Raw genomic sequence first — 26660 nt, 5'->3', positions numbered from 1 at the left:
AAGGGCCTGTAGCTACACTTTATGGTCCTCATTATTGAGTCCCCCCCCCCAATTCGTCGTTACCACAGTAACCTTCTTCCTCCTCCCCCGATCGCAATTAAGGCCGACACCCGAGAATTTTTCCATTAGGGTAGCAACCCCCGAACTTTGCTGAACCTGACACCCCGCCACATTTTGCTGTAAAGCATCCGGCATCACTCAAGAACTACATTTACTCCAAACAGCGAAAAATCGGTGCAATTTTATAGCATCTATAACGACGCGCAAATATTAGGGATGTGGAATACATCCGTTGGCCAGATTCAATATCGTGACCTATATTATTACGTTTTATACGTTTATGCTCGACCATGCCGAAATGTAGTAAATATACACCTGGTAGCAGTCCTTTAATGCATGTCATTAAAGTACATCTACTCATTAAAGTACAGGTGTTCAGCCAATGACAACTCAGCTTACAGGTGTTCAGCCAATGACAAGTCAGATTTGTACCGTTATACAACCGCAAGTATCGATTATTCTCGGATATGCAATCGAAAGAGAATTAGCGAAAAGTCACGGAGGCTGGAAATCCAATACTGTCGCAGAAGGTTATGTTCTGTTACTATAATAATTAGCGTTAATTGTAAATAATATTCAAATAAATTCAATTTGTCATCTTGTTTTTCAATGTCGAATTCAATAATCAAGGTTATATCAAGTTTAACGGGATTACATCAAGGTCAATGACATTATTGTTCCTCGGAAAAAGTCAATACTTTCGCGTCTGCGCACATCTCACAATTCACGACCTAGAACAAGGTCACTTCCGATCTTGTCAGATACAAATAAAATGTATACATCTGAATAATTTAAAGTTAGAAATATGGTCGAGCATAAAAAGTCTTATGAACCTTGCCTATAATGGTAATTAAGACGCTCGTATGAATACTATGAAACTAGCTTGCGCTCGTTTGATAAACATCCATACTAGCGTCTTAATTACTATCATTATAGGCTCGTTGCATAATGTACTATTATCGTTGTTATGTAAGTTAATTTTAATACTAGCTTATTATAAAATGTAATAAGTGCATTATTAACATATAGTTAAATGAAGTGAAAATGTTAACTGAAACAGTATGCAGTAAAAATAAACATCACGAAGATAAAACGTAAGCTCGCGCAAAAGATCTGAAAGCCTGGCTAACGTCACAGGGAAGCAGCGGGGGGCAGAGTGCAAACAACAACATATACGAACTAACAATCTAACTGAAAACATTGACCTTGAGCTGCTAATCGGAGTTTTCCAGCTCTGCTCTCCCTTCCATTTCATCGTCATAGCTGAAATCACTGTCATCGTCATCATCATCGCTGATACCACCGAGATTTATGATAATTGGGTCTATGACGTCTTCAAACAGTACATCCCGGCCCATATAATCGTGTTCTATTTTTTTTTTACATTTTCTCAAAGAGGACGCAAATCGAATTCAGTAATACTGCTAAATTTCTGCTCACATAATTCTCTTTCTGAATTTAATTCACAATCTACCGTATGTTTCTGGAAGCAACCCATCCCTTCACTATCGACCAAATTTTGTCGATCGGTCTTAATTTGGGGTGATAAAAGGTCTAAGTCGGATATGTCTGGAACTTTAAAAAATTTCCGTAACAATAGGTCTAAGTTAATTGCAACTTATAAACACTTAAACTAACAGTATATACACAATTCAAATGTTATATATACACACACACGCACTCTAACTTTATATAGGCCTACATGATTTAAATAACTCTATATAATCTATAGGCACAATTTAAATACCAATACCATATATAAACGCACGCACTCTGACTCTATATACACGATTTTTCTGGTAGAGTATTACACACACTTACAAATGCTACAATTGAATATTTCCGTAATATAATACAGGGGACTACTACAAGCCCATATTATAGCGAGCAAGCGACTGACTGACAAAGGGAGAAATGTTTTGCAAGTGGAATATACTCCTGACAAGAAACCATTATCTACCGTTTAAATTTCAACGGTCTCGAAGCTTTCAGATCTTTCGCGCGAGCTGTACTATCTTTGTATCATAATATAATATTGTTAACTCGACTCTTAATAGTTCAGTTCCATTATCGTGTTATGATTATTGAGAGAGAGAAAATCGTAAGAGAGTAGCAGTCGTTTTGAGAAACGTTTCAACTAACACATCGAAACTGACCCAATCAAAGAATCATTTTAATAAAGTAAATACAATTTATCTGCGTTGGTTTGATGATGAATACTTATCCATCGTCGTATCACCATGGTAATGGTATTCATTACCGCACTGAGCGCGACATGTAAATAATTACCGCACTCAGTCAACGATCGTATCATGAACGTATTAAACGCATTATTAAATAAACAAGGATAAATAACTATTAAGATACGTAACTATTATTTACTCAATACACAGCCACTAGGATATTACTAAGTCATTACGATTTTATAAACTAAAATAAGCATATTTTAAATAATACGCAACTAATGTCTATCTAAGCAAGAACCGTAATAGACCAAAATACAATTTCTACCTAAAGTTTAAGAATACCCCTTCAAAAATGATGTTTCTCTCCTGTCATACTTATACGAAACACCCTGGTGTTTATTTAGCGACCTAATGTGTGTAAAAAATGAAGTTTTTTTTCTGTAAACTCTATCTCTCCATATTTCCTACACTACAGATTATACTACTGTTCTCCAACCAAGAGATTAACCGTGAAAGGAATGTGCTTACTATTGCGTCATCTATTGGAGCGAAGTAGATAGATAATATTACCGTTATAATGTCAGTTTAAAAAACATGAACTTTCCTGCATATGTTATTTCCTGTATGGAGGGATTAAGAAACCAGGAGATAAACCGTGATCTAATTTTGTAACTAGGGTAGTATAAGTATGTGTGTATTAGTATCATCGTTTGTTCTTTGAGAGTTAGCCAATGGAGATGCGTGTACCCACGTGTGTGACCTTATGACATCAACATTCATTCACAACATTATCCCGCTGCGTCTCATTCCCCTGAGACTTTCCCCTGGTTGGAGTACAGTATGTCAATTTTTCTGCGACGAAAACGTATTGAAAAATTACATTTTCTGTAGGAGAAAAATTAATTACTCCAGAATGAATGTACTTAGATCAATCAACTTTGCTTTAGAGTAAGAAATATCTCAAACGCTTCTTGTGAAAATATTACTATTTGTTTAAAGAAATAGTGATATCCCGTTCAGCATTAAAATAAATACTTTCCTTTATTTTTTCTTTTAAAATGGTCATTCTCTAAAATTCTGTTGAGTTTGAAATTCGCAACCACTGCTACTTCCATCATAGGTTCATAACATTGGAAGTTGTTAATACTGGTCAATCGGCTTATTCCCTCCATTTTAATATGCCTAAACAGTTGTGGAGTTTGTTACAAGTGTGGAAAGATTAGATTTCTTCTTTGAAAAAAAAAGTGGAAATGGGTCGACATTCAGGATTGTGGACGTGAAGTATCAGATTATTGGAATGTGGAAGAATAACTTGAGATAATATCTAACTCTTTTCCCAAAATTTATTGATCTAAATACATCTATTCGGGAGCAATTAATTTTTTCCCTACAAAAAATTTTAATTTTTCAGTAAGTTTTCATAACAGAAAAAGACATTGTAATTTCAAGAAACTACAATACCTACAGTATTCAGCACTTCTACAATGATACAGATTTAAAAGCAGATTTCAGGAGACGTGCAAACCCTATGTCAAATGGCTCCAAATGTGCTGTCCTACAGCTCCACAAAGATTTTTACTGTCATTATGAAACACACTGCACATCGGACATCTATGGGAAACGTGATAAAAAAAACTTACAATGATGCTACAAAATACATAACAGAAACTAATACAGCACATGACGTACAGTGTTAATTTGTGGAATAAATTGCGTTTGTGTTTATTTTAGTACGTAATAAAATCTGCGTGGTATTCATTTATTATTACATGTAACGTGAAAGTGGTACTTTATTTTATGAACATACATTTTTGTTGTTGCTGCGAGCACAACAAAACTATTAAAATGTTGTTGAACCGTCAACTTTCATGGCAGGTGTGTTAGGGACAAAAACGTTTAGCAGCAAGATTTTCATTCCGAGTCTACGGTTGAAGACTATCTTTTCTTTTAATATCACCGATCTGTATTTTTCTAACAAGAAACCGCACGACCAAGTACCGGACACAAAGTTTCTCTTATTCGTAGCAATTGATGATATCAACTCTTTCATTTAATGTTAATCGATTGCGTTTCTGTGATGTTTAACACAAACTTCACAAAGAAAACATAAAAACACGCGCTTTTAAAAAATGCACTTACTTACATACGTTAGGCTACAAACATGTTAGGTTACAAATGCGCGTTAATAAGAAATTCTGTCTATCAATAATTTGAAATCACGCCATATTTTATTGTTAATATCTACATCCATATACTTATTCCGAAATGTTTCAGTAACCTAGATTTGCTGTCCTTGATTATTTTGTTTCCAGCTATGCAACACGTCTTTATTTGCTAGTTAGAATTATTTTGCAATGATAGTGTTTTGTTGTAAACAAAGTGAACGTGTACTTTGAAAAGTGAATAAATGAAACAAATACAGCATAAACTGCCATATAAAATGTTATAGGTAAAATGTTATAGGTTTAAGAGTAATTATTGGTATTTGTAAAACTAACTTCTTTTTCTACTACAGGAGGTGGTGAAACTAAATTAATTCATTAATTGTCTAAATAACATAATTAACACTTTGTGCAATAACAAATGCTTTTAGTGTTATATTTCAAGGAAAGGGAACATATTCTCTTGTAATTGGAAAAAATAAAAACACAGATACAGAATAGTATGCCATTAAACTATATTAATTAATGTATTCACTGTTTAAACATAGTGAGTAACACTAGATGCACTAAAAACTTTCAATTTACTTTCACTGTATGTAAAAATGGATTAAAGTAAAACTATCCTAATTAATAACCATTAATACTATTGGTCAAAAACGACCCGAGATAAGTAGCGTGAAATTCCAGAGAAGCTAAGTAGGGAGGGTTAATATAAAATACGAGTATTTCAATGATTCATATGACTTTTTCATTGGACTATTTTACAACGCAGCGTCAAAATCTCAGGTTATTTAGCGTCTGAATGAATTGAAGGAAATAATGCCGATGAAATGAGTGCGGGGTCCAGCACCGAAAGTTACCCAGCATTTGTTCGTATTAGGTTGAGGGAAAACCCCGGAAGAAACCTCAACTAGGTAAATTGCCCCGACCGAGATTCGAACCCAGATCACCTGGTTTCGCGGTCAGACACGCTGACCATTATTCCACAGATGTGGACTGATTCCTACCACTAGCCGAAAAATATTTATGTTCATCGCTCTTCTGCGGACTGAATTGATATACCGGTGCAATGTCTTATATCAACAAAAGTGTTTAGCGCGGCGAGTATGCTAAAAACAAAACACACTCTGAATACTCTGGCCTGTGTTATCGTGATGTGTGGGCAGAATATAGGGAGCGCATTGTAGCTCCAGTATCAAAGAGTTGCCGATATTGACTTCTAGTCTAGAATGTGACGATAATTAATTGGATCGGAGATATGTTGTCATTCAATCTTCAATCTTCTGACTTTCAATTGTCTCAACACTGTTTTGTCACACAGATACGTTACAAGTCCCAGAAAGGAGGCAGTGCGCATGATCGGAGGACGAGGGACCTGGTTCACAAGAGGACTATGGTCCGGCCCAGAAATCTGTGGAGTAACTTCATGCATATGGGAGCGGAGTCTAGGAGTATCTGTGCTGGAGTGCATGGCGGGCAGCATCAGCTCGAGGCCGCTAAGGGATAAGATGCTCGTGGTAGAATGTAAACATTTCTTGCAAGTTGAGAGGGCGCGAAGACATTCTTTTCCCCCTCCCTATTCCCCAGATACCGTTAGCGACCGAGCAGTAGCTGTTACTTCTTATACCTGCACCCCCTACGCTGTACACAGAATAAAATAAAATATTTAATAAAGTACACTAGGGGATATAAAATGCAGCCATACAGATGTTTGACAATGACTTGTTTCAGTATATTTCAGTGTCATTGTTATAATATTTTCAACTGGCTACTAATAAAATTAACGAATGTTGGTTTGAATGTTGGGGAGCGACACAGTGGAGATTGTCCCTGTGTGTATGTCGCAGTGTAGCAACTAACGGTGGAGAAAACATTTATCTTTTGCCCTGAGTGGTTTGAGATTTGTTTCGTCCTTACAGTTTACTTCGTAGTGTTTTGTGAATATCGGTATAGGAAATAGTGTACATAGTGTAGTGTTAATTTCTTATATAAGTACATAGTTTTTTTATTTGGGAGCAAAATTTGAATATGAATTAAAGAAAATTATTGCTTTATCTACTTTAGGACCCTATTTTATCGTAGTTTGTAAATTATTTAACGAACATTATGGCTTCCAGCAGTGTTATAAAACATAAAAAAGGTAAACCAATGCGAAGTGGTCAGAAGAGATGTGTGTTGAATTTATTTCAAACGTTATGTGCTGAAAATCCAACTAACAGTTTAGAAAAGGTCGCTGAGATGACGGGGAAACTGACGGGAGTCGGAAAAGCAAGTGTTTATCGCATCAGGAGAGAGGCGAAGATGAATGACAATAAATTAAAGAGTCCGGTGAAATTTCGGAAAACTGTTCCACTATTAGAAAAACACGACGAATTCACAAAATCAGCAATAAGATCTAAAGTTCACCAATTCTTTTTTCGTCAAGAACTGCCAACTTTAGACAAAATATTAGCTGCGGTGATGAAGATAACAGTGATAACAACCTACCAAAATTCTCGAGGTATGTTAATTTAAATTAATTCTTGATTTCCGCACAAAACAGATTATGAAAGTCTATAAAAATATTTCTAGTTCTAATTTTATTATAATGCATGTCATAATACAGGCTTTGTATTATAATGTTATTATTCATAATTCCACTTAAATTCACTGCATAGTACTGTAATTTGTGCAGCTCAACGTAGAAACGCATTACTACTGGTTCAGTAGACCTATGCTTATTAAGATCGAAATACTTAAATTTAATATGTCAGTTGTACGCCTGTTTTAGTATTTATTTCTTCTTACGTTACAAGTAACTGTCGTACATTGAACTCATTAAATATTTTAATATGCAAATTATTGATATAGACAGTAATAAAAATAGAATTGATTTCTTCGTATAGACTTTCGAAATATAGATTTTGACACTTTGTGTTGTAAGTCAATTAGTCGAACTTTTTACGACGGACTGTAGCACCTTCCCCTTCACTGACGGTGGAGAGTGTGAGTAGAGGGGAAAGCCTCTGAACCAAACTGAAATGGGGATTAGAGTAGAGTTCAGATAAAAATTATCCAAACCCTGCAAGCTATTGTTAGCTTCGTTCAACTAACACCTCCTCCCAGAGCGAACATTGGCCCTAGCCCTCCCACATACCACTTGCGCAGAGGTCTTGTTTCGTCTTTCTACAATACAGAATCCTGGGACGGACCATAGTTGAGATAATAAAATTAGTTTTGTTTCGTTGTATGTCTGATCATGGGCACTGTCTCCTTTCTGGGACTTATAAAGTATCTGTGCGACAAAAGGTTTTTCTAAGACTGTACATCAGTCGCCATTTTTATGAGCTACGTATCGGCCTGAGATGACGATTTTTCGGACTTGTGATTTTGGAACTAAAATCGCAGTCGGAACCAGTGATAAACCTAAGACAACAATAAAACCACAGGTCTTGAAATGACACTTCATCCCTAACCCAGACTCGATGCGGAGAAATGCGTACTTTACGTCGAAAATTCCTAATATAACAGAAGTGTATTTCCTGTCTTTTTTCTATTTTATTATCTGAACTTCAAAGACTTGCCTATAGACACAGAATAACACAACTGCTGGTGTGATGAGAATAGACAGACTCCCATAGTTTAAGGGGTTAGGTACAGCTTACAGGAGTAAAATTTTGGAAATATTTAACATTTATTTCATACATTACTGATTCTTGTACAATAATGAAAGTTGGTATGTCTAAAACACTGTCCTTCTGCTGTATGAAAAAAAATATTTTTACGATTCAAAAAAAATTATTTATATATTTTTTTTTCAAAATTCAGTTCACTGTGCAGTGATGAAGGTTTCCCACATAACTCAAAACTATCCAACATTCTGTAATGACATTTTTGTGTGTAATTATGCATGTCATATCTAGAATAAGATGCAAGATCACTTCTCTACCTTTGATACATTGTCTGATAAAAAATAAATTCTTTAAAAAATGGTCAAATATCATCATTTTTTCTACCACAAAATAAAAAAATATATTATTTATTAAGGAAAGTAATTGAAAGAGCATGATATTGAACCTTAGTTTCAGCAATAAAATAAAAGAGAGAGAACATGAAAAGGCTAACAAATTTATGAGTTATGAAGGAAAAGCTTCATCACTGCAAAGTGAAATGCGACCATTATGAATTTTGAAAAAATGAATAATATTTTTTAAATCGTAAATATATATATATATATATTTTTTTTTTTTTTCAAATAGCAGAAGGACAGAGTTTTACACATACCAATTTTCATTATTGTACAAGATACAGTAATGGAGGAAAAAAATATTGAATATTTCAAAACGTTTACTGTTGTAAGCTGTACCTAACCCCTTAGGGTGCTAATCATATACATTTCGCTAGCCCGTGCTACGAGAGTGCTAAACTAGACCCGGCTACCGACTGGTTACTTGTACAGGAATCATATCACATATCATATCACATATCATATCATATCATATCATATCATATCATATCATATCATATCATATCATATCATATATCATATATCATTTCACATCACATCACATCATATCATATCATACCATGTTATATATCATATATCGCTAACACTAGTCTATGAATACGAAAAACGTTAGTTCGCTGATTATCCACCGGAAGCCCGCGCTAAGAATGTCTATGAATGCGGCCCTTAAATATTACTGTCTATTCTTGACCTGGATTATTTTTATAGAGTATCAGGATTTGCGTGAGAGCATAGGACCTCCAGTGGTACTTAGGTTCACAACTCCGCTACAGGTGAGGTCATTTATGAAGCTGGTTAGAATTATAGAGATGCAGCACAGTGCGTGGTTACGTAAATTCGATTTTTAAAAAGTAAAACATCCATTAATAAAATTACAGCACGCCACATCTGCATCGCAATGTTGTCACGCGAACCTCCAAACAAAAGCAATTGAATAGCCCCTCCAGTCGGGGCAATTATATTAGTGCGATGCATCCGCTGATCGGGGTTACACTCTGCTAACACACAGGATCACGCATAGTATTGTCTTTAGAGAACAGCTTAGTACCTGTTGAGAAAGTACGAATTGACACGATTATACACTTCACATGTCTTGTATTTATGTGTGCTTAGATGCATTGACTAGTATTGGTCAAGTTCAAGTAACAAACTGCAAGGGGCAGCACGTTTGAGAAAGGTCAAATGAGATTGCTGATTAAGGCATAGTTTTTTTTGAGTAGGTTATTTTACGACGCTTTATCAACAGCTTAGGTTATTTAGCGTCTGAATGAGATGAAGGTGATAATGCCGGTGAAATGAGTCCGGGGTCCAACACCGAAAGAAATTTGCTCATATTTGGTTGAGGGAAAACCCCGGAAAAAACCTCAACCAGGTAACTTGCCCCGACCGGGAATCGAACCCGGGCCACCTGGTTTCGCGGCTAGACGCGCTAACCGTTACTCCACAGGTGTGGACTTAAGGCATAGTACATAAATGCTTACGAAACTGTGGAAATTAACTTCCACAGAAATAATCAGTGAGATGCCCAACGCTGTAGGCATGAGAAATTAGGCACTTCTTCAATTTGGCCCTAATTAATCTCATGTTTTGAGTTTGATTTTTTATATTCATAAGGAAGCGATTAAACGTTTTTACTGTAACATAACCCACTCATTTTTTGATAGCACGATTGATTTGCCGATGTATTAAAGTCATTCTTTGAGAAGTATTTATGCTATGAACTTTTGGATTAGTTACAAAGTTTTCACGATTACGTATGAGGAAGTTTATTAGTGAAAAAAATTATACTGACAAGCCATGGGCATTATTTGCAGTTTTTTGAACATGGTCTTACATGATTCCTTAGATTTAGCACCTACTATTATTTTAATTATTATTTTTGTAGTAGAAATATATTGTTACTATCTGTAGAATTTCCCCAGAATATTATTCCAATTTCATTATCGACTGAAATCATGCAAAGTATATATATATATATATATATATATATATATATTTTTTTTTTTAAGGTATTGCTATTTACCATATCTCACATAGATTTATTAGAACATGCTGAATTCAGTTTGGAGGGAATTTCTTTAATATGATTTTTCCAATTTAATATATTATATATTTGTGAGGGAATAAATTTGATTGTTGTTGTTGTTTCTATTAAGGACATGTTATTACTTATTGCGCTTGAAATTTGCGAGGTTGAATTTTGGTAGGATTTAAAATGAATTATGTTAGTCTATTTTTACAATTTAATATTAATATGTTAGTTGAGAACCAATGATATATTTTGAGGACAATTGCCTTTATTGAAGATTGGAATGTGTTTGAATTATTGGCTTAATTACTATACTTGCATCTTCTTAAAATAATATGGGTTGACTTACATCTTTTATTAGGTGAGCAAGATAATTTATGAAAAAGTAGGTGGCCTAATATTGATCCTTGAGGAATTCCATTATTAATAGATCCACATGTCGACGCAGATTTCATAGTGTTATTGATTTCGACTTTCTGTTTCCTATCTATGAGATATGAGTGAAATTGTTGGTGTGCAATGCCTTTAATTTCATAATAATCTAATTTGTATAGCAGTATTATATGATATACTAGCTGAAAGCACCCGACATTGCCCGGGTTGCCCTTTTTGCTTCTTTTTTCAATTAAACTGCTTGTTAGACTTTTCGGAAATCTCAGAAACTCAATTATAAATAATCAAAAAGAATTATCTTTAATAAGCTTTCCTCGTCCACAAAGATAAATCTTTACATAACTTACATGAGTTGACGAACTCCTTAGCCAAATGCCTGAAAGGATTAACTCAATTTAAAACAACTGCAGATCAGGCAACGAAAGAATACATTTCATCATGTGCCTTAATTCATTTTTTTTAATTTGTATGTATGTATGTATGTATGTATGTATGTATGTATGTATGTATGTATGTATGTATGTATGTATGTATGTGTGTATGTATGCATGTATGTACGTATGTGTGTATGTACGTACGTACAAATAAAATAATAAAAATATCAAACTATTAATAAACTAAAACCAAACTAACATATAAGTTATATAGGCTACGGTCACACAAACTGTAAATGAATTAGCATTGTCTTGAAGTTCATCAAAACAAAAACAATCCCTCGGTCCCTATAAGCCCACTTAGCATTGTATCAATGTTCTACACATCTTACATTTTATCTCTGCCGATCAGTGACTGTTATTAATTGTCCGCAGAATTTGTCGGTTAAAATCAATTTTGCATTTTCGTGGATTTATTGATTCCTAAATCCAAACTTTTCTGGAACTGAAATGATGTATCTTTCAAGATCAAGATATAATCTTTTATACATTACTTTTTCAAATGCTTTGGAGAAAACTCGTAGAAGTGATACGGATAGTGTCGAACTACATAGACTTTCAGCATAAATTTTTAATTAGCGTGCACTTAATTATAAAACGCAAAAATATTTTACTTTATTTTAAAAAAATTTATTGTCCCCCCTTCATTCTGCTTCAGTCTCTCCACTCTGTATACCTTGCTAAGAAATATTTCCACTCCTTTAGGAGACTCACGCTTGCTCTTAACAACAGCCATTTTCTTATTACATTGATATGCTGAAATCTTCCGGTTGACTAAGCGTCAGGCGAGTCTTTTGTGATTACCAATCCTTCTTCACAACTGCTTGCCAAGTCCACGCACACAGCTTCCACTAAACACTTCACGAATGACCAGCCATCTACTTCCTCTGAACTCTAAGATCTTTCCACTTGCTCACACCCACTCCCATTCAGTCTGAGATCGAATTCCTCAACCACTTTTCTGAGCCATCTCACGATTCCAGCAATGGAAACTTTTAGCGATCAAAGACTCCGCGTGTTGCTTAACCCTCTCTCTTCCTGTGCCCTACTAAGGGACGATCAATACTATGCCAGAATTAATTACTACACAAAGTTATCTCTTAATTGTAGCTTTCATTTTTATACTTTCAAGATAAAAACAAATTAACACAATTTCGGAATATGTATGATAAGAACTTTCTTGTGTTAAATTTTAACATACCTTGTTAACATGTTTTGACCTATTTCCGGTCATCTTCGGGACTGGTCGTTGTTGGTCTTGGCGCCTCTTGTTTTCTGTGTGGGTGCGTTCGTAGTATAGAGTCAAAGAGTGCATGTGTTTTGAAATTGGGTTGTGTGTTGAGAATATCGTTGGGGTGTGCTTTCGTGTGTCTGTATATTCCATATTGTTCTAGTGTGTTGAGTTTCTGGCTTTTGGTTGGATGTGCAGTATTTCCATGTCTGTGTTGATGTCTCTGTAGGTGTGGTTGGCATTTGTGATGTGTTCTTTGTAACGTGTTTGAAATGATCAAAATGAACAAAATTACAAAACACCTCCACATATATAGAACACATCACAAATGCCAACCACACCTACAGAGACATCAACACAGAATGGAAATACTGCACATCCAACCAAAAAGCCAGAAACTCAACACACTAGAACAATATGAAATATACAGAAACACGAAAACACACCCCAACGATATTCTCAACACACAACTCAATTTCAAAACACATACACTCTTTGACTCTACACTACGAACGCACCCACACAGGAAACAAGAGGCGCCAAGACCAACAACGACCACTTCCGATGATGACCGAAAATAGGTCGAAACATGTTAACAAGGTATGTTAATAATATTTAACACAAGAAAGTTCTTATCATACATATTCCGAAGTGGTACAGTTTTAAAAGTTGTGCAATCAAGATGTATTAACACAATTCGTAAAATATCCTGTACAAGCTGAACATTATTTACGGATAATATACTGATTGATCGTGTTTACTATCAGAAGTTTTTCAGCTACGTTACATTATAAAATACATAAAATTGATATCAGGAAATTAAAAAAAAAAAAAAAAAAACAAATCGTACGCGGAACTGCATCAATGAAATTTTCGGGAACAAAATTCAAATAAAGAGAACATGATAAAATCCTAAAAGGTAACAACTGTCCTTACTATAGTACATTACACTATACCAGGCCTGTACAAACGGCGCTCATTGGACTCCTTCGGAGTGGGGAGAGCCGTCTAACAGCTCGCCGGAAAGGTAGTCGGAATAACGTAGGCTTGCTACAGGTATAGGATAGTCCACGTAGCTATCTGGTGTAGTGTGTATTATCAGTAGCTACTTCACTTTACCTATCTACGGCTACATAATGGAGGAATCTAAAAGACGGAAAAGTGATCATCAAGTTAATTCTTTCAATATTGCATGCGAAAATGCTTATTTTTTCACAGCAGCTGTAGTCAAATCTCAGTGCCTTATCTACCACAAAAGTTTGAAAGAAAGAGGAAAACATAATATAATGCGTCATTACTAGTCCACAAATACAAATATGATGGTTTTGTTGGTGAAGATCGCAGTAAAAAGTTTCAGGAGTTGAAATTTGCATTATTATTGCATGAGGTACGGTACGTTAGAATTGATTAATCTTCAACAATTTAAATATCTCTCTTCAGGGAAAAAGCCAGCTCATTGTTGATATGTTGAATAAATTACGGGGTTTCAGTCGGAAACTTACACTTTTCGTAAGTCAGTTTCTGGAAGTAATGTAGCTCACTTTTCAACCGTAGAAACTGCTCGTGATGAAGCCATGTTAAACGATTATGTGCAATTATTAATCATTTAAATTAAAAATGAATTTAATTCTATGTTCCAAGATCTTGTCTTCATTGGAAAGAAGTTTAAAGATATCATAATAAATTCCTTCAACACCAGTTGAAATAGTTCATACGATTTACAGTTTGAACTTCTTGATCATCAATGTAGCCTAAGGGCTAAAGTCCGTTTGAATAATACTACTAGTCTGGTTGAGTTTTGCAAGACTAAACCTTAGCAATAATATCCACGACTACACAAGTTGGCTGTGAAAATGATTGCTATGTTTGGCTCAACATTTATATTTGTGAGCAACTGTTTTCTATTATTAACTTTAATAAAGGCAGGCATCGAACATCTGTAACTGATGTTTCATTGCAATCAGTACTGTTCCTTTCAGCTCTGAGATTTGTAGTCAGACAGTTCACTACCTGGATGGTAGCTCGGGAGTTTGTATGAAACTTATATACGCGTAGCCTCTAAGATACAACAAAACAATCGTTTTAATTCATAAGAGTAATGGAGAGTTTGCAAACCCACGAAGGCAAAACAAGGAAGACAAATGACAAATTACGAGAGAAAACAGAAGAATAGCTCCGTCCCCTCCTGACATGGTAATAGGTTGTGTAGAGGGGTTGAGAATGGAGAGGGTGAAAAACCGCAGGATGTGTTCCAATGTTGCACATTCGAGGCAACCGATAGGCATAACTCAATTTCAGCGACACTGTAGGTACTATTCAATCGAAATGATGAAATTAAACGACACAAAAACATTTTTTATTTAAAAATAAAAATAAGTATACATATTCGGATTATTGTAAACTCAATAACCATCGGTCCAGAATAACAAAATTTTCTTACACGACTCACACCTCTCGACAACGAAACGAAAAGAATTCATTCGTTGATGACATGTACGCTTAAATTAACTATATTTTCCCTTTAAATCACCAATAGCTTAATAAAATCATTTTTCAGAATGAATTAGAAGAAAAATTGTGACTTTGTGAAAGGTGTCTTCTGCGTTCCTAGTATTTTAATTCCGTTCTAGATGGAAACAACACTTTTCTCACTACGAATATCATAAAATTAATCAAGAATCGAGCCTTGTACCCAATGTGAAGGCAGATCAGCTCATGGACTGGACTAAACAGTTTGATACACTATTTTGTTATGGGTATAGTAAAAGCTCTTCGCTCATTTCAATTTTGGATGATGTTCATCACTTATAAATATTGTTGAACTTTCGAGAACAGTCTTAAAATAGTTGTTTATTGTTTTCTATACTCAGATGTTTATCACTCTAATATAAATTCCAGATTACTTACAATAACAATATCTAGATTGAAATTACAATATTCACTTATTATTTGGTGTAATTTTACCCCCTGAATGGTTTTTAGAAATGAGTATGTATTTGTAACACAAATTCTTAAATCATTTCTTAATCTATAATTTAACATGCAACACTTAAGTAGGCCTACATAACTTTTTGGGAAAAAAAGTACGGTACCATTTCTGTAATACACTATCTCCATTTTGCTGATTCCCAGACGATAGCCTATGTCCATGGATATTTGGTTCACTGTTTCGTACGTCCCTTTGATATTCTGTCCACTATATTTTTTCGTCCTCTGGTGTTTTATGTCCACCATTATTTCGTCCACAGTTTAAATGTCCATTGTGCTATTTTGTCCTCTGAAAGTTTGGTACACATTTTATTATGTCCTACATTTATCTTTGTTCTTTTTAATAAGTTGTCCATTTTATTGTCTCGTCCAGTACAGTGTCCAATATTCCTGATTCTCCATTTGCATAAATGGTTTAAAACTAATTTACTATTACTACTATACCACTACTTTAATAATAATGTGAATGAAAGTAGTAAGTATAATTCTTGTGGACTAGCATGGCTCGCCCTCTTACGGTTGTCATCATATAAGCCATTTAAAATGTTTTCACTTCAAAATTTAATACTGAACCAATGAACTACATATTTCCATAGAAATTAACAAAATAATTAAATACATCTCCATAGCAACCCTTTTTTTAAATTGCATATTAAAAGTACTTCTTACCCAAAAACGAACAAAATATCCGAGGACAAAATATTTAGTTGGCACAGAATCTAATGGACAAAAAAAAAAAAAAAATGGGGAAAAAATTATGGACACAATAATTCTTGACCGAATATTAATGGACAAATTCTTTGATGGGCGAAATGTTTGCTGGACTAATTTTCTTGGGAAAAATAGCTGTGGACGTAGGATAGTGGACAAATTGTCAGATGGACTTACTCCTGTGACATATCGTCCTGGAAGCATTTTGCTTCTTAGCGGTAGCCGATTCAACTGGCAACATTACATAAAGAATAAAAATAAAATAACAGTGCAACACGAATAATTTTATTTAATTTGCTTCATTCACAAACTTCCACATCCATATAACCACAGAACCCTAGCTTCTTAAACGCTTTCAGCAAATATAGGGATTCTATGAACCCCTGCAATCTATTTTTTTCTTTCCGATCATTTAAACGTTTCTTCAGTCCTATAATTTTTCCTTATCCTATTTTCTCAATCTTCTTTGTTTCTTTTCTCCTTTCTACATCTATTTTTGTCTTCTTCTTCTATTTCATACTCCGTTCATTTTACTCTTCTATTTCCTTCCTTCACATTTCCCCTCTTGGGGCGGACACGTGAGTAGGATGGACTGCAGCAGGCGGACGTATGCCTCGAGCATGTGGGACCCACGCATTGGGAAAAGAGGCAGAAGACGTCCAAGGAGAAGGTGGTCGGACGCGTTCCGGAGAGAGACTGGAGCGCAGTGTACGAGAACAGCGAGGGACAGGCAGGCATGGAAAAGACTGGAAGAAATTACGAACACTATGTAAACTGTGTATAGTTGTGTATTGTTTGGACATAGTTATTTTTGTGTGTGTTAGTTTGGATAGTTTGAGTCCATGTATAGTTGGTATAGTTCATGCATTTAGTTAATATAATTTTTGTGTTCAATTGTGTTTAGTTTAGATAGTTTGTGTTTAGACTGTATAATTTATATGTGCAATTTGTATAGGTTTTTTTGTGTTTAGTTTGTGAGTTAAGACTGTATATGTGTTCAGTTTATATAAATTTTTGTGTGTTTAGTGTGGATAGTTGTGTGTCCAGATTATAATCTATGTGTTTAGTTTGCATAGCTTTTTGTGGATGTGGATGTTAGATAGTTTGTGTGTTTAGACTATATAATTTATGTGTGCAATTTGTATAGGTTTCTGTCTGTTTAGTTTGTGAGTTAAGACTGTATATGTGTTCAGTTTATATAAATTTTTGTGTGTTTAGTGTGGATAGTTGTGTGTTCAGATTATAATTCATGTGTGGATGTTTAGTTTGCATAATTTATGTGTTTAGTCTGTATAGATTTTTCGTGTTTAGTTGGTATAATTTGTCTATGTGTTTAGTTTGTAAGTAAAATGTAAGCTCTCTTAGACTGGCTCCCCAAATGTAGTAGACCTTCAGCTCACCCTACACTCCTGTAGGAAGCCGTTGCCCTTTTGGGATTTCAGGCTTTTCGTATTTCGTAATATCTCCTCTCTTTTTCCAGTGTTATTTTTGTTTCTCTTTTCTGTATCTATACCTTCCATTTCTGTTTTGTTCCTGTTTTGCATTCTTCTGTCATCCTCTATCAAATTTATAGCTTCATATTTTCTTATTGTTCGTTTCCAATGTGTTTTTTCTTTTTGTCTCTTCTTCGCTTTCCTTCCCCTATTATTAATTTTTTTCGTGTAATTTCTTCGTAGTCTTCTTAGTCCAAGTCATTCTTCTGCTTCCGTTTTATTCTCTATCTTTTTATATATTTCTCCTTCGCTTCGCCGTTTATTTTCTACTTCACACGTACTATCATCTCTCCAACTTTTCTCCTCTTTTTCTGCACAAATTAGACTTCCTAGCGTGTTCAGCTTCCAACGTTCTCGCCCAAGTAATTTGCATACAGTATTTGTAATACGTTTCTTCTTCCCCTAGATTCTACATATTTGCTGACTTGGATTTGTGTTTGTGGCGGAACACACTTCGGCCGTTTCCCCTCCCGTGCACGCGCGGCTTGAAAGCAGTTGTGCGTCCGCTTTGTGGCCTACACAATCGAGAGCAAGCACAATGAGAACATCCACGCGGCGGACTGCAGCGTAAACATCTGCCCTGCGTTAATAATTAAAACGCGGGGCGCCCGAGGCGAGGCGTCCATTAAAAGATAAAACACTCCATCTCGCATTTATTTGCTCGACTCCAAATTAACGGATCAACTGAAATGGAAACTACAAACACACGAGTAGGCGTCTGGACCGCAAGCAAACCCCAGAGCGGCTGTGGGACCAACGCCCCATATCACCAACATACTAATTGTTAGCCATTTTCTAGTGTCCCACAACACAACATATTTCAGTTCGTCCTCAAACTAGTCAGTTTTGTCAGTTAATTAGTTACCAGAGCCAATTAGCAAGAATACCAAACAGTCACTGTAGACAGTCTATCATTCAAACACTCACTGTAGATAGTCTATCATTTAGTCGATCGCAAGACAATCAGCCAAATTTTCTCTTGGCCAAACAGTCATTCACTCCAGCCAGTTAACCTAGCCAGTCAGCCAGCATTACAGTGTCTTGTAAAGTTGGAACAATTCTATTCACTACTTACATACAGTGTAGTCATGAGATATATACAGTTAACTCCGGATGTAGTGAACCTCTGCGGACATACATATTTCGTTCCCTATATCCGAAGTGTCTCTTTCCTAACCTTAAATGACAGAAATGAATGAAATTGTGAAAAAGACAAGAGAATATTTCTTTTTTGTGGAATGGATTGCACTGTACACTGTTACTCACAGTTAGTTTACTTAAACCAGGGCTGGGCACATTACGTGATTCTGAGAAATGAGCGCTGTGTGCTTTAAAGAGCGGTTCTTCCGGGCGCTGTGACGTATGCATACCATACATCATTCAGTGTCGATGCAGTGGTGACTCTGCAGTATGATGGCGAATTTTGAAGGCGGAGCTTCCGCTCATACACTAAAGCGGCCCGCTACTCCCAATGCTTTTAACATATCTGCAGTGCTCGGGAAAAGTGACATAAGTCAGTTTCCACAAACCTTTTTTGATAATTTATTGACAACTTACGGAACATCTGCTCGCTTGGAAAAAAAATACATACGTATTTCTCCCATTACAATAATTCATACAGAAAAAAATCAAATCGACATAAACCAGTGTAAGTTGTCAATAAATTATCAAAGAAGGTTTGTGGAAACTGACTTATGTCACTTTTTCCGAGCACTGCACATATAATGGGAGGAGGAGTTTTTTTTGGTAGAGAGCAGTGGATTAGCGAAGTGTTTAATTTGTCATAAAACACTCCAACTGATTAAGAAGGGTATCTATTTGATATTTATATTGCATTATGAGTTATTTTAAATTATACAAGTATTAAGTTATATCATAGTATAGTATATTACAGTTTATGATATATCATATCATATTATATAAAGTTACATATTATATTATATTATATTATATTATATTATTGTAATCTTATATATCTATATTATTAATGACCTACCATTATGTAATTGTTAAAGGACTGTGCGTACGAGTTATGTAAATAAGCCTAATGATTTGTGTGTGTGCATACAGCGAAGTTTATTTCATTAAATTAATAATAATGTTAGAAAGTCTGTACGGAAATTTTACTTGAAGCAAATAAAGCGATCGATTTGGAAGTAAATCCCGAAAAGACAAAGTATATGATTATGTCTCGTGACCAGAATATTGTACGAAATGGAAATATAAAAAATTGGAGATTTATCCTTCGAAGAGGTGGAAAAATTCAAATATCTTGGAGCAACAGTAACAAATATAAATGACACTCTAGAGGAAATTAAACGCAGAATAAATATGGGAAATGCCTGTTATTATTCGGTTGAGAAGCTCTTATCATCCAGTCTGCTATCCAAAAATCTGAAAGTTAGAATTTATAAAACAGTTACCTATATTACCGGTTCTTCTGTATGGTTGTGAAACTTGGACTCTCACTTTGAGAGAGGAACATAGGTTAAGGGTGTTTGAGAATAAGGTGCTTAGGAAAATATTTGGGGCTAAGAGGGATGAAGTTACAGGAGAATGGAGAAAGTTGCACAACACAGAACTGCACGCAATGTATTCTTCACCTGACATAATTAGGAACTTAAAATCCAGACGTTTGAGATGGGCAGGGCATGTAGCACGTATGGGCGAATCCAGAAATGCATAAAGAGTGTTAGTTGGGAGACCGGAGTGAAAAAGACCTTTAGGTAGGCCGAGACGTAGATGGGAGGATAATATTAAAAAAGGATTTGAGGGAGGTGGGGTATGATGATAGAGACTGAATTAATCTTGCACAGGATAGGGACCGATGGTGGGCTTATGTGAGGGCGGCAATGAACCTTCTGGTTCCTTAAAAGCCATTTGTAAGTAAGTAAGTTTGAAAGTCTGTACTGTACAATGGATTGATGTAATATCCTTAAACACTATTATGTACTGACAGACTGAATGACTAGAACAACCGTGGCTCTTGTTATATTAATGCAGGGAAGGTAACTGTAATGTGAGTCCGCCACTGCGTGAGCGTTCTGCTCCGGCTTGCCTTGCGGAGCGAGAGCAGCTCTGGCCAGTTAAAGGGAGCCGCTCTCATGCCCGGCCCTGACTTAAACTATGCTGTTGACCCACGTCCGTTTGTGAAATACCACGTTCAATGTCACTTATAATATTCGCCTTATCTTAAAAAAGAAAACACTTTACGCTTCGACATTTTTATACCGTACATTCACTGTTGGAACAGTAGATCAGGTAGAAATTACAAACGCTGTTATGGTGTGACTGCGTATTCAGCCTTGAAATTTCCCGGGTCACCTAATGGAAACTGGGAGAGGGTTGATGGAATTTGAAAATCATCGAAATTCTACTATCATTTATGCTCTGGACAAACTATCCGTCTCGCTTTAATAGAAAAAGCCAATATCATTTTCCGTTGTTTGGATACTATTAGTCACAATGGAAATGTTTCTAAGAATGAAAGGTAACCCTTTGACGGTGGAGGATTAGAAATAACAGTAGAGTAGTGTGCCTGAGAACAGATTGTCAACCCTTCGGCGGTGGAGTGGCGCAAGGTCTTCACATGTTGCCTGGATTTACAGTACAGTTCATTGTCTAGGAACCATTAATCATACCTTTGTCCTTTGACTAAAGAAGTAAGTAACTTAGAATGTTCTCAACACATTCTTTCAATTTTATACAGAAAGGTCCGACTTCAAATAAGAATTTGTCAGGATATAAGGTTCACTATAACCGAAGCGAGGATTCACTATAAACGGAAATTTTAATGTACTTTTTAAAGTATGCGGATCGGGACCAACGATTTAGGTTCATTATAGCCGAATGTTCACTGTAACCGAGTTCGCTATATCCAGAGTTGACTGTAGGTACCATTTATATGCCTTTTTCTTCGAAATGCAAAGTCCTGATGGGAGCTAATCGCGCTTTAATCGGTTATATAATGTTAAAGATTTTAATTGCATTCTTGTTGTTAGCTTGCATAGTTGATCTATTATCACAGTAGGATAATGGCGACCCAAGACTGTTAACATTGTAAAACTCAGTCGTAATATTGCGATGAGTGGGTCACAATGGTGTTTCCGTACAGCAAGATTTCATTGTAAGTAAACTGACGTGATGATACAATAATTTCTCAAACTAATTACTTCACAGCTATACAGGTTGTTTCCGAGGTGGAGTTACAAACTTTTCGGGATGATGGCGAAGGTACATGTATCAATTTGAGATCAGGAACCATGGTCCAGAAATGAACAAGTCGAAAGTTATAAGCAAAAATAGTTGTGTGGAAATGAAATAATTTTATTTCTCTGTACACATTATTCATGTTTATTTATCTGTACATCTTACACATATTGTATTCACCTAACGTTGTTTACATTGCCTACTTACAGTATTCCATTCAGTGCGCTGTCTGAGGGGTGGGGACAGGAAACTACACTAAAGCAATGCAGATAGCGTAATGTGTAACGGACATGGTCGGTCCTGATATGCACGTCTGTAGACAGCAGTGTATGTGTACAAGTTGCAGTGTCCAGTCGATCAGTCCTAGTGAAATGGAGGAGTACACGAGAGCAGAATAAGCAGACCTGATTTTCGAAGACGGATGAGACAATGGGAACAGTAGACAAGCTCACAGATTGTATCGTTCTAAGTACCCACGTAGAAGATATCCGGTCCATATCATATTTTTACGACTGTTCCAAACGTTAAGGAAAGGAGGGCACGTGGTGCCAAATTACAATTCCATTTCCACACAACTATTTTTGCTTATAACGTTCGACTAAGTCATTTCCGGACCATGGTTCCTGATCTCAAATTGATATATGTGCCCTTCGCCATCATCCCAAAAAATTTGTAACACCACCTCGGAAACACTCTGGATAAGCTATATCAATATCATCTGTGTTACCTTCATGATATTGGTCTCTTTAATATTATTATGATTATTATTATTATTATTATTATTATTATTATTATTATTATTATTATTATTATTATTATTATAAATCTTTTAAAAGCGTGTCTAGTTTTTCGCTGAGTAACCTGTACACATAGGGCGTTATTTTCGTTTAAATTTAGTTCTGAACTTTTCTAAACGTATGTCATGCTCTACTGTTATAATATATAATTATATAAAATTACGTTTCAGTTACAATCGGTTCAAAACGACGGAATGTTTATTACACTGTAAATTATGTCAGTTGGATGGGCAAGGATCGGAGCCGAAATGAAAATGTTGACATGCAGACATTCGGAAGTCATGGCGCATGCTTTTTTTTATACCACGCATTAAATATTCTACATTTTGCTAATTTAAAAATTTTACAGCTGATGTATTCAGTTGACTTCTTTGTTTCATATCATTTCATACATTTTATTTCTTTACAGTATGTTTCAACAAAACAACAACTAAATCAAACATGGTGCAATAGCCGAAGGTATTCTGAGATAGGGAAGCTCTGGTCGATCATGTCTCCTGACAACCCAACTCAGATGTAGAGTAGTTAATGTACAGAATGTTTTAACTCAACGACAACAAAATTAAACATGATAAAGAAAAGGGGGTACGTATTTTGAGATAGCGACGTTGTTGTCGACGATGCCTACTAAATATCCAGGACAGGTGTACAGTAGTTTAATGTACTGAATGTCTTAATTCGACGAGAACTAAATTACCTATAAACATGGCAAAAAAACTGGAGGTAAGTATTTTCAGATAGGGAACTTGTTATCGACAATGCTTTCTAAATGTTCAGTACTGCTGTACAGCAGTTTAATGTACAGAATGTCTTAATTCGACGAGAACAAAATTACCTATAAACATGGAAAAAAAAGGCGAAGGTAAGTATTTTTAGATAGGAAAGTTGTTATCGACAATGCTTTCTAAATGTCTAGGACTGGTGTACAGTAGTTTAATGTACAGAATGTCTTAAATCGACGAGAACAAAATTACCTATAAACATGACAAAAAAAAATCCGAAGGTAAGTAGTTCTAGATCGGGAAGTTGTTATCGACAATGCTTCCTAAATATCCAGGGCAGGTGTACAGTAGTTTAATGTACAGAATGTCTTAATTCGACGCGAACAAAATTACCTATAAACATGGAAAAAAAAGCCCAAGGTCAGTATTTTTAGATAGAAAAGTTGTTATCGACAATGCTTTCTAAATATCCAGGACACGCGTACAGTAGTTTAATGTACAGAATGTCTTAATTCGACGAGAACAAAATTACCTATAAACATGGCAAAAACCGAAGGTAAGTATTTTTAGATAGGGAAGTTGTTATCGACAAAGCTTTCTAAATATCCAGGGCAGGTGTACAGTAGTTTAATATACAGAATGTCTTAATTCGACGAGAACAAAATTACATAAAAAATGGCAAAAGAGCCGAAGGTAAGTATTTTTAGATAGGGAAGTTCTTATCGACAATTCTTTCTAAATATCGAGGACTGGTGTACAGTAGTTTAATGTATAGAATGCCTTAATTCGTCGAGAACAAAATTACCTATAAACATGGCAAAAAAACCGAAGGTAAGCATTATTAGATAGGGAAGTTGTTATTGACAAAGCTTTCTAAATGTCCAGGACTAGTGTACAGTAGTTTAATATACAGAATGTCTTAATTCGACGAGACCAAATTACCTATAAACATGAAAAAAAAGCCGAAGGTAAGTATTTTTAGACAGAAAAGTTGTTATCGACAATGCTTTCTAAATATCCACGACAGGTGTACAATAGTTTAATGTATAGAAGTCTTAATTCGACGAGAACAAAATTACTTATAAGCATGGCAAAAACCGAAGATAGGAAAGTTGTTATCGACAACCCTATCAAAATGTCCAGGACCAGTGTACAGTTGTTTAATGTACAGAATGTCTTAATTCGACGAGAACAAAATTACCTATAAACATAACAAAAAAAAAAGCCGAATGTAAGTATTTTGAGATAGGAAGGTTGTTATCGACAATGCTTTCTAAATGTCCAGGACTGGCGTACAGTAGTTTAATATACAGAATGTCTTAATTCGACGAAAACAAAATTAGCTATAAACATGGGAAAGAAGCCGAAGGTAAGTATCTTTAGATAGGGAAGTTGTTATCGACAATGCTTTCTAAATGTCCAGGACTGGTGTACAGTAGTTTAATATACTGAATGTCTTAATTCGACGAGAACAAAGTACCTCTAACATGGCAAGAAAAAAGCCGAAGGTAAGTAATTTCAGATGGGGAAGTTGTTATCTACAATGCTTTCTAAATGTCCTGGACTGGTGTACAGTGGTTTAATGTATAGAATGTCTTAATTCGACGAGAACAAAATTAGCTATAAACATGGGAAAGAAGCCGAAGGTAAGTATTTTTAGATAGGGAAGTTGTAATCGACAATGCTTTCTAAATGTCCAGGACTGGTGTACAGTAGTTTAATATACTGAATGTCTTAATTCGACGAGAACAAAGTACCTCTAACAAGGCAAGAAAAAAGCCGAAGGTAAGTATTTTCAGATGGGGAAGTTGTTATCGACAATGCTTTATAAATGTCCGGAGTGGTGTACAGTAGTTTAATAAACATGATATTTTAACTTCACGAAAAAAAAAAAAAAAACATAGTAAGTGAGCCGATTGTAAGTATTTTCAGACAGGGAAGCTGTGGTGGATGATACTTGATAAATATCCATGTCAGTTGTGCAGTAATGTATATAATATTTTAACTCAACGAGAATAAAATTAAACTTGGTACAAAATCTGATGGTAAGTACGGTACACTGAAATTCGTGTTCATCTGATGTCCACGTTTCCCTAGTAACGAAGTGTTTATTTATTGTATGTAATAGTTTGGCATATTGTGAATTCAGTGTTGTGTTGACTCCTGCAATGATTGTTCTCACAAGAGTGGAGAAGTTGTTTATCGTGAATATTCACCTTGATGGCTAATCAACCGACGAACAACTCATTTTTTAGGGTTTGAATGGCCTCATGTCGTTATACAGAAACCACTGCACATTGCACGCGTTATGGTTTGGTGGGCCGTGTTCGGTCATGGAATATTGAGCCCTTATTTGCATGAGGGTGCTGCACAGAATCCAAAAAGAGTAAACCAGGTACTCTACAGAGACCTTATTTTTATCCCATTCGTGATTCGAGATATGCGCCGTTCTAGTCGCGGCAGAAACTTACCCCTGTACGACAATGCATGCGGCAAGATGGAGCTACAGACCACACCGCGAGGGTCATTTGCCCTACTGCAGCGACGCTTTGGAGATCGTCTAATTTCTCGTGCAACTTCATTCCCGTACCCTTCCCGCTCGCCGAATTTCACAGCCCCATATGCGTAGGTACATATGGGGCATGTTGAAAGAATTAGTTTTCAAGACAGATGACCTACCTACAAGTATTCCCGAATTACGCGAGAAGATAACACAAAATAAGTTCAGGCACTTCTTTAATCTTGTACATTTTGGCTGACATAACAGTGCAACAATATTTTCAAGTGTACTCACCAATTGCTGTTTTCAGGAAGTATCTTCTCCAACGTTCTGAAAACAAAAAGGACGTACAAATGAATAAGACTAAAATTTACACAATCAGACAAAATGAGATAGGTTTCACACCTATTATAAATTATATGTTAGTTTAGTTTATTTTTTTCTGCTCGGGCTTGGGTTGGACCCCCCTTTGGTCTTTTGTTTCTTCCGAGGTTTTCCACAGCCGTGGGACTGAAGCCGGATGATCTATGGCGAGTCCTTGGCATCAACCCCTTTGATTAGATTACCCCTCTTTGATTTGATTACCTAGTTGAGTTTTTCTGAGGTTTTCCCCAAACCAAAAGGCAAATGCCGGGTAATGTTTTGGCGAATCCTCGGACCTCATCTCATTTCAATACATCTCGCCAAAATATTGTAAAAAATTTCACAAAATTGTAAAAATTGTAGAGAATTACTAAAT

At 35.6% G+C, this 26660-nt stretch overlaps 1 long non-coding RNA gene across 1 annotated transcript in view; it reads right to left on the bottom strand.

Annotated features, from left to right (window-relative positions):
* LOC138708639 (uncharacterized) overlaps positions 1–26660 on the bottom strand; it is a 1278266-nt gene that overhangs the window by 150650 nt on the left and 1100956 nt on the right. Inside the window, exon 4 of the long non-coding RNA XR_011334745.1 lies at positions 26216–26251. This is a non-coding gene — a long non-coding RNA (uncharacterized lncRNA). The remainder of the gene's footprint in view (positions 1–26215; positions 26252–26660) is intronic.

The sequence above is a fragment of the Periplaneta americana genome, chromosome 11 (genome assembly GCF_040183065.1).
Source record: "Periplaneta americana isolate PAMFEO1 chromosome 11, P.americana_PAMFEO1_priV1, whole genome shotgun sequence".
In the NCBI taxonomy this organism is placed as follows: domain Eukaryota; kingdom Metazoa; phylum Arthropoda; class Insecta; order Blattodea; family Blattidae; genus Periplaneta; species Periplaneta americana.
Note: the sequence above shows the minus strand (reverse complement) of the source record. Positions and strands in the feature narration are given on the sequence as shown.